The 10,338-nt window shown below is 39.0% G+C and overlaps 1 long non-coding RNA gene across 2 annotated transcripts; it reads right to left on the reverse strand.

The window, feature by feature from the left end:
* Positions 1 to 3,630: 3,630 nt before the first annotated feature.
* On the reverse strand, positions 3,631 to 9,931 carry LOC121656663. Of its 2 annotated transcripts, XR_006013439.1 has the most exons (3): positions 9,447 to 9,931; positions 8,003 to 9,076; positions 3,631 to 3,910 (listed from the first exon to the last, which is right to left on the reverse strand). It is a non-coding gene; the product is annotated as an uncharacterized LOC121656663 (long non-coding RNA). The 2 variants fall into 2 exon arrangements; XR_006013438.1 differs by having other exon boundaries at positions 8,003 to 9,931.
* Between the last annotated feature and the right edge of the window lie 407 nt (positions 9,932 to 10,338).

Consider the following 10,338-nt stretch of genomic DNA (forward strand, 5'->3'; position numbering starts at 1 on the left):
GAGTTCTGGCATATCAAGCCTGTTCTAAAACCTGTGGTTCTTTGGAAGGACTCCAGGTACTATAGGTGCCTCGGTCTGTTGCAAAGCAATCAAAGAGGTATGTTGTAATTAATGCAGAATGTGCTCTATTCTACCCTTGCTGCCCTTGCGTCATTGTTTTCTCTTCTCTTATTGCTCAGATTTAGCCAATCTCTCATCTTTGGCTTTCATCTTTGGCTATCTCACTCTTTGCATTAGGCAACAACACAAAGCACATAATGACCGTATGAGCCTGAATATATCAACTGCTCCAGGAACAGACTGAGGAATTGATTATTTTACCACATGCATGCTCCATCTTAAAACAGATCTTGATCTATATTGGCAATCCTTCAATACAGTGAGCAAGCTTGACTTTATGAGGCCTTATTTTCCAATCTTTGGTCTTTGACTACATTTAACATGCTGGAATTGAATGTGAACATCCAACCATTTATTCTTCTATCTATACCCACACATCTTGGCCTACTGTATGGATGACTGCAAATTAATAGCAGTTGATTAGCTGAGCGATACCTTTTAAATGAAAATAAAAAGACAGGTGACAGAACTCCTTTTCTTAGTACATCTTTCATTCAAAGCACCATACTGACTATATTTCCCCTCATGTCATCATCAAACAAACATCAGTCTCCTAAACTGGTGCTGTGACATTCACCCTCAGGTGCTTTTTAAGCTATATGCTGCACAAATATCCAGAATAACACAAAGTGACACCTGTGACGTGTCCCTCCCACCCCTGATATAGATGTACTTGATACATTTGCCATACAAATTAGGCGACTGGAGGGGGGTTTGCATTGAAACAGGAAGGAGCATAGTTCTCTCCCTCACTGTGTAGCTGCTAATTGCAGACTCAATGTGCATTGGTGTAGAAAAATATGCTGCGAAGAAAATCCTTATTAAAGCCCAGCAATCTGTTAGATGTCAGACTAATCTGCTCAGATCGCTGGATGTAAGCTGCAAATGTTTCATTTAGTTAATTAGTTGCTTTCAAAGTTAGGTTTTGTTAGTGTGACATTATGGTCAAGCAGTTTTGAAGAGTAGCACAAGCATGTGGTCAGCTCAATTTATCATTACGGCTGGGGAAAGGGGGAAACACGTCAACTTATGCTGACTAAAGGTAACAAATTCGCACAGCATCATCTTCCTTAAAAAGTTGGGCAAATCTCCTTTTGTAAGATGAAATGGTAAAACAGTCCTGTGGTCTAACAAACCAAAAATAGAAATTTGCATAGCTGTATGATTTGGAGCAAAATAGTCTATGCAGCAATCCAGACAACATAAATTCAGGGAAGTCCTTATTCATTTCAAACAATGTTAAACTATATATTACAAGATCATGACTCCTTAGTGAAGGTGGTCCAATTCTAAAAATTAGCCTGCCTGCAGACTAGAGCGTTAACCCACTGAAAACATTTGACACAGAGGCAAACAGCCTAGCAGTTTGAGTATTATAAGTTTAAAAATAACAAAATAATCACTTTTGAAGTAACTGGTTTTCTCAGTTTTCAAACACTGTTAAAAGAAAAAAGGTGATCAATCAAGAACATGTCCCTGTCCAGCTAAAGGAAAAAGAACATTAAAAAAATCTCTCAGTCTCTGTGTTGCCTTTATAGGTAAATATAGGCATTAAATAATTTGGAAGTATTATCTTTGATTACATCTTACACTGCAGCTGCTTTTTTTTGAAATTCAGATGTTCAAAAAGAAAATGAAAATGACATGTTGTCATTTCCAGACTTTTACAGAATCATTGGAGTCACACTGGAAACTTTCCAAGACCTCGACAAAGTCATAAAAACAGTCATTTTTACAGAAGTTTATATATCAAACATCTTAATATTTGGATATTAAGCAATGCTATTGGGTGGATTGCTTAAACATCTCAATACCAGACTTGTAAATTCTGAAAAAAATGAAAGAGTCAACTATCAACTAAAGAAAGTTTAAGTGTTGTAGTTGTCATTATTCTTTCTGAGGCCAGGAACAGCCATACTCCAATTATAGTACAAGTTATTTCACCTCACAATTATGTTATAGGTCACTGCAGGAGGCCTATCACAAAAGTATTTGTTTGTGCTTTTGGATTTATATTGGTAAATAAACAATACTACCTCTGAGGCGTGTGCACCATCACGGAGCAAACACAGTCAGCCAATCTGCCCACACAGCATTCAGCTCACAGCCCCCTTTCAATCCCTCCAGTAAACAATTCGAATGGGAGAAGATTGAAAACAGCAAGCATCTGCACCCATACGTTCCAATCGGGTGACATCCTTGTCAGAAGATAGCTTTATATTCTCTGCTCTAAAGCACAGGCGCACCCACTTCCCACTATTACACAGAATCACACAAAACAGAGAGCCCCTGATGTGCAGAAATTCTTCTAAACACTCCAAACAGAAATTATTTTTGGCCAAGTTTCATTATTAATTAGAAAGAATACAAAGTTAAAGCTATCTCCTGTCACTTTATGCCATCTTCATCTATGCTGTTGCATTGTTGATTTTTTTTTTTTTTTTTTTTTTTAATGGGAGGGTTTTTAAAGGAGCCTGTGCATTAATACATCATACCATCACAGATACTGGCTTTTGAATTGTGTGACAAGTTGGTTCCTCTCCTCTTTAGCCTGGAAGATGCAGTGTGCATAATCATGAAAAATAATTTCAGAGCAGACTGCAATAACATTTTCTATTTCACATTAGTCCATCTTAAATTAGCTCAAGCCCAGGGAAGGCAACACCTTCTCAGGATCTTTTTCATTTCCATTTGTGGATGCAGAAACAAACTGAATTTAATTTAAATGCTTTTCAAATGTTTTCTAGAGCCCAAGCAACAATTTTCACTGCAGCGTTGTTCCTGTTTTTATTGCAGTGTTGTCTGAAAGCCAGAAGATCACTGGCCTCTTTAATACTGAGATTTCCTTTAATACTTTCAATATCTTGATGATATAATCCACTGCAGGAAATCCTCAAGTTTAATTTAGACAAATATTATTTTGTACGAAATTATTTGACAAGAGTTGCTGATCAAATCCCAAATAAAAACACACATTTCAAAGAAATATGTGTTTGTGCCTCATTTTTAGATAGATAGATAGATAGATAGATAGATAGATAGATAGATAGATAGATAGATAGATAGATAGATAGATAGATAGATAGATAGATAGATAGATAGATAGATAGATAGATAGATAGATAGATAGATAGATAGATAGATAGATAGATAGATAGATAGATAGATAGATAGATCTATCAGCCTTAAGGTGCTTCAACCATGCACTCATTCATAATAAATGCAAGAAAACACCATAAATTTAGGTTTAATAGAATAAGACTCTCTGATGGAGCTATATTTGTTTAGATGTCATAGAATGAATATCATCAAGGAGATGGTGTCTAAATATGCTAAGTGAGACATGACTTGAAACAAATATTGGATTTAATTTGGGAGACGTGGGGAGGTCCCATTATAAACAGATCAAATCATACTTCATTCTCACTGTTATCAATATAAATACAACAAACGTGACATTTTATCAAAAGTACTTTATTGCTCTTAAACTGTGTGAGAGGAAAATACATTTCTTTTTTTAATACATAAAATGACAGCAATTTGGCACAAACTGTAGCTGTAAAGTCTGGAGCAAAGCTGGCAGGACCATAGGTGATAGGATCCATCTATTTTCAGAAGCTCAGTTCATCATCACCGGGTAGACAGAGAGGCTGAGAGAGAGAGACAGGCAGCTCCACTGGCTGCAACACAAGACACGAGCGGGAAGGAGAGGAAGGACCCATGTCCTGTGTTGCAGCCTTTGGCCCAGCCAACAAGTCACCTTCAGCCCTGGACTGCAGCAGCTGATCCACTGTGAAGAGGAAGACATGGAGACAGAGGAAGGAAATTTTGGGGGGGAGGGGTGGGGAGGGAAGGGGAGGAGGAGACAGATAAAGTCAGTTACAATAGCTTCGGTGTGAGAAAATGAGAAAGTGTTTGGGACCAGAGAACCAAATTGAAGAGCCAAGGGGGGAAATAAACGGGAGTAATTGAATGTAGGATAACACAAATGGAGAGGGAGTGAGAGCATGAAAAGGAGAGGTAAAAGTGTGACACACCCCTACAGACACCACATTCATCAAATAGCCTATGAAAACGGCCCCTTTCCCCTTGTGAAGAGGGTTCTGGCATTCCTGGCTATATCTTATATCAACCTTTCTTAACATCTAGGGGAAAAAAAGCTCCTCTGGCCCAAATTGCTTCACTAGAAGGTTAATGACTACTAGTGCCATGGGCCCACAGAGCTCTGTCCAAAGTGTCCGTATGGAGAAGCCCTGTGGTGAAACTGAAGTGTCTCATTGAGAGTATACTAAATCATTATCATAGTTATGCATTGCACACTATATATGTGTGTGTGTGTGTGTGTGTGAGTGTGTGTGTATGTGTGTGTGTGTGTGTGTGTGTGTGTGTGTGTGTGTGTGTGTGTGTGTGTGTGTGTGTGTGTGTGTGTGTGTGTGTGTGTGTGTGTTGGAGTAATTTGGGCGAAAAATAAGAAATGTGTGCAAGCAAAGCTTTGTCTATCATTTGTATCGGTCTCATGGGTAAGCTGTTTCATCAAAGAGCTAGAAGGCAAACAATCAATTCTAAAAGCACCGCAAAGTCTATTTTGTCTCATTTTCTACTCATCCCTCTTGGGAAGTCTGAATGTAACAGGCATTAAAAGGTCAAAGCTTAGTGAACTCTAAGCAGTTGTATCACAAACAAAGGTCTGGAAATGTCATGGCTTCATAGACATGTCCACGTATCTGCAAATGGAATATCAATGGGCAAAATGACTGAAGTAATCAACCCTTTCTCTTTGACAATAAATCAGAATTTCTGATGTGATGAATTTCAGTCCATTTTATTCTCCTATCTCTAGCTCTTTCAAAGACGCTTGCATCAGCCTCAACGACTTCTGACTTTGTGCGGCAGTACAGTTAGGCAATTACACGACTATCTTTCCTTTGCCTAGTTCAGTGTATGAAAATGGGTCCAACCTAGATTTGAGACCACAGGGATATGAACTCAGAGGACGGATGAAAGAAGCTGAAGGACAAAGCTTGAAAAAAAGAAAGCGGTTGAAAGCCAAGGGCAAATTCATTTCTTATAACCTGTATTCTATTCTGACTAAAGACAGCACAATTTTGGAAAAGTACAATGCAGAACTTTGATTTGAGGGTTTACGTAAGATTTAGAAAATAGAACTTTTTCAACATTTTATAAGTAATAAAAAAAGATAAGAAGGAAGCTCCTTTGATCCTCAGAGATTAGTCTTTTAAAATACGCTGTCCGAAGTAGCTGATCCTCAACATCAACTGGGTTAGGTTTTACTAGACACTGGCTTCTTTTGTAATCAAACTCAAAGTGCCTTCATATAGAACACGTGACTAAAACAGTGGCTAATAATGGATGGCATGTTGCTTGAAACTGCTTAAGGCAACTTAGCTGTGATGAGAAAAAAGGCCACTCAAACTCTAGCTTTAAATTATTACATGGACAGCCTTTCTTAGTGCAACAACAGCTTTACTGAAATGCCCTTTCTGGACAAAAATGCTGCATACACAGCATGCCGTTAACGGAAGCTGTAATTAAACTATTGATTTTGAGCAATAATAAGTCCAGCAAATTATTAATAAAGACAGCAATGATCACAGAGGCTGCAGTGGATATAGGCTGTGCATCCCTTCACTGAGGATTCCATCCTATTCAAACATTCACACAAAAGAAAAACTAACAATGGTGCATTGTGCCCGCTTTAACAATGGTCTGGCTCTTCTGATAACTGTGTGATATCGCAACAGAATTTGTACTGGCAGACCAGAGAGACCAAATTGCACAATAATTTCAATCTACATAATGAATCGGTTCAAGGGAAAAGTTGCATACTCAATTTCCACATTCACATTCTCCTTGTGCCCACTCATAATCTGTTTGTGGTTTTACATTAATTCATAAAATTTTTGTGCAAACTTGCTTAAGATAAGATCAAACAAGCTCTAACAAATGCCAGTTTAAAAACGGCAGTGATTACACCAAAGTCTGATAACAGCATTAAACTATGGGTACAGATCATTTGTGTGTATTCAAATATGTATTAAATGTGTATGCATGCTTGGGGTGGTGAGCCTGTGGACTGCCTCACAACAATCACTTAGCTGGCTGGGCTTTTTACTTAAGAGGCAAAAGAAAATTCTTCTTTGGCTCTCACACCAGGTGTGAGGCTTTGTGTCCATCCGTTAATTATTTTAGGCAAAGCTGCAGAGGGCTAACAAATAAACAAGCACCATGATAAATGACAGACACTCGGCTATTGACGTTTGCTCCTGGATAGCCACTGAATCGGGACAAAGTCCAGACAAATCAGTAAATCCATGGTCATTTATTTGGGAATGTGTCAAATACAGCAGTGGCATTTTCTAATCTAATCTTTTCTGCAATGTGCAACAATGAAAGTGCTCACATATAAAAATAGTTTCAGTATTTTGTGGAGAATGTTTGAACACTAACCTTACACAAATTTTCAATGCATATTGAAAGAAGACTTTACTGTTTTCCCTCTTGTTATTCTCTGGGAATACACAATCTTTTTAAGAGACCTTAGTTGGTCCCTCCGATTGGTCCCCTCTCTCAGTGCCCTGTGAATGGCCCACTGTTCTCTATGGTTCTGGATGCTGGGATCGTCCTGATCCAAACAAACACTGTTTGTAGAACATCTTTGTTTTCCTCAAGCAGATTATGCATGGATGTAGTGGCCTGTACCAGCAGCTCAGGCTCTCAACTGCACACACACCAGCCAGTGCATAGAAATATATAAATACACTGTACACAGGCATGCATACGCACACTTACATTTGCTCACTCTGCCGTGTTCAGGCAGAAATACACATGCTCTTGTTGCTTAAAATGGACTTCAATGAGTGATTTTGCTGTAAGGCATATATATAACAAGGCCAAATAAGTAGATAACCTCCTTTTGAGTTTTCACATGTTTCTCTGGGAAGAAGCATAGCATCAGTGATGGAAAGGTTTGTTGAAAATAGCATAAAAGAATCTTCTTCTGGCTTTTAGATGCACAGCTTCCAGTAACACTTAAGTGACTCAGCCCTCTCCGCAACTAATCTCTATGGAGGGAGTAATCACTTCAAATGTTGAATATGAAATTGTATTTTTCTCATAGAGTAGCTATGCCAAATAGCTCTCTAAAGTCATCAAACTGCTGATAGTAAATGAGGTACAGTTTGGGAGCTGGTGTCATTGAAGTAACAATTTCCAAAAAGATTGAGTCCCATTTCCAGACTGCACACAGACAAAATTGTTAATGTTAAGTAAAGCTCTGACCTTGTACTTCTCCTCCTCGCTTTGGACTATTTGAGTGGATTGTGGTAAATGCCTCATAAGGCAGATATGTTTGAGGAACTCAGTCTCTGAAGGATGCTGTGAAAAAGTAAAACGCTTATATATCTGAGAGCTCTGAAAAAAACATGCAGGACCAATAAATGTGTATATTGATAAGGTGTACAAAAGGCATAAATTAAGCTTTAAAAGTAGTAAAACGGATCAGGATTATAAAAACTGCAATCACAAAAAAACAGCATGCAAAAAACCATCAGCATAAAACATAACACACTAAGTGACCTAAGCACATCAAATATCAATTCAAGTGCATAATTACACTCATTACAGGAAACACACTGTTTAACTCAAAAGTGCTCCAGCTCAAGATATGTAAAAGCCTGAGTTCTGCACGGGAATGACCTCAGATTAATGAATATCTGTGATTCACATCAGCATGCAAGAGAGAAATGACCAGAGGGGACCCTTGAGCTGTTATAGCTGCATGACTGAGTGTGAAAAGTCATCACAAAGACGCTGAGTGTACTCACATGCGCATGCATTTAAGTACACACACACATACACTCACGTAGCATTGTGCCTTTTCTCTTGAGCGTTCTCAGCACTATTGGAGGTAGTGTTGCGTTTCAGAAGTGATAGCTGGCTCTGTGGCTGCTGCTGGGATTGGCTTTTCCCTGCAGATGCTGACAGGACACTTTGGGATGTCTCTGCTCCCTGAGGTCCTCTGTTGGTGAAAAAAGAGTCATGTTGGCACCAGACTTGTCTCACCATGCCATAATGGAGACAGGTGTGGTCCTACGCAGTTCAATGAGAAGTGCATTAATACTTTCAGGCCTGCAGGTGCCATCCTCTGTGAGTCAGCAGAGGACAACACTCAGTTACCACCTTTATTACTGATCCTAAATACAGTATGAGTGTGCAAGTGAAATGTTGTAAAGATGTCTACTGGGTTTATAATATTCTAATGTGACAGTAAATGCCAAAGTACTTTTAGGCATCCCTTAGAGTTCCTTTATCAATGTGGCAGATCTGAGGCATGATTTTACTGAAATTATGATTGGTGCAAAGGTAAGGGGAGAAAAGTATGAGAGAAGCATGTCACAAGTCCAGTCATTCAGGCGGCATTTTGCGTCACAACTATATGAAAGCGACAATGTCGGTAAGAAGAAAGCAAAATGCCTACCTTTTCCATCACTGCCCTGGAACACTGTCATTTCGGCTTTATGCCAGAATAAACATGGTAAAGATGCAACCACACTTTGAGCATCATATCAACCTCACTGTCTGTTTTTGTGTGTTTCTCTGTCTGACTCCCGGACTCGCAAGTCAATTTAGCCCTGCAGTGAGAGGAGAATCCCTTTATCCGAGGACTACACTTTACGCGGAGCCGCACCGCTTGGCTATTTTCAATCTAGTGTAGAAGCGCCAGCCTGACAGAGCCTGATAGAGTGAAGATTTGCCGGTGGAAAAAAGTGGGGAGCAATCCTTCACACTTTAGCTTACTCCATCAGTTTCTGTAAGCTCTGAATGGTCCGGTGATTTAATATCTCTTCAGTGTCTGGTGGCAGCCCCGTCTTTCCATCCGTCCGTATACGACCGCACGCGCACATACGCACGCGCTTAGCACAAAAAAAACTGTAACCTGTAAAGCAAATTTCAGTCATTAGAATTCGTAATGGGAAAACATTAATAATGATCATTATAGAAAATAATCTTAATGGCAGGCTTCATGAAATTTTTCTGGATTTAAATATTTAATCACAAACTCGTTGTCTGAGTCGGATATTTACTGTAACCTGTCATTTAGCTTCCTAGATAATTCTAAGCCCTTATTACATATCATCCTCTACTTTTGTAAAACAAAGTTTAAAAGAAAAATAATGGCGAAGATGATCACAGGAACGATGTGTTCAGATTTCTGTTTGTCAGTCAGGTTGGACCACAATCAATGCAACTGCGTAAAATGCTCCGCCTTTGATTAAAATGTAAGTATCTGAAGGCGTGAAACCTACCTTGGTCAGAATGGCATACCAAGATGTGCGTAAAATGCAACAGTCCGATCATCAGTTCTGTACATTGGTATTGCTAGAGCAAGCGCTGTAGTGTGGCTGGCGTTGAATGAAATCCCACTTGTGTCGAGCTAAACCGCTTTGTAACTTCCCTCTTGTCCTATTACGTCTTTGCTCCATCGGGCATGTCTCTGTGAACGGGTTGATTCTTCAGCCATCGGTGAAGACTACCCATAGGTGCGCGGTACAAGCTCTCCCTCCCTGCTGCTTCTCCAAAATATCCAATTTCACACCACACTTCCTTTTCTCTCCGCAGAATTCCCTTGCAGCTGCTGCTGCAACAATTTCACTGGATCCAAGAGTTTTACACACTTCAAGACCTTGACAGATGGCAAAGGTTAATTTAGGAGCAAAAGAAAGAATTTATCATAATATTATTTATTTAAAAAAAAAAGCCTAGTACTGTCCGCAGGAGACTGCAATAACGATCCAAATTCTGACTATCCTACTTGCGTCTAAAGCCAGTAATTCTGCTTGTCCAATGAGATTCAAGGAACGATGACATCAAATGATAGGTCTGTCTGTTGGGCTGGAAAACTGCTGAAATAATATTTAATTTGTGGTTGTCACACTACATCACGAATTAATTTAAGGCTACTCATTTTTCTCTGGCCTTAGAGTGTCTTGACGACAAATAGGACAACGGTAATAACCTGACAAACTCCTGGTGCATATAATTTGTTTTGAAGGGGTTGATAGCTTTGTATTTTAAAGTCACTTAAATATCATTTGATTAGATTATTATTTTTTATTTATATTTATAAGGGATCGCGTACAATTTAAACATATGTGCTGCCATTTGATGCATTGTACCAGTGTTAGCTTTAATTTACAC

Source organism: Melanotaenia boesemani, chromosome 17 (assembly GCF_017639745.1).
Source record: "Melanotaenia boesemani isolate fMelBoe1 chromosome 17, fMelBoe1.pri, whole genome shotgun sequence".
Taxonomy (NCBI): Eukaryota; Metazoa; Chordata; class Actinopteri; order Atheriniformes; family Melanotaeniidae; genus Melanotaenia; species Melanotaenia boesemani.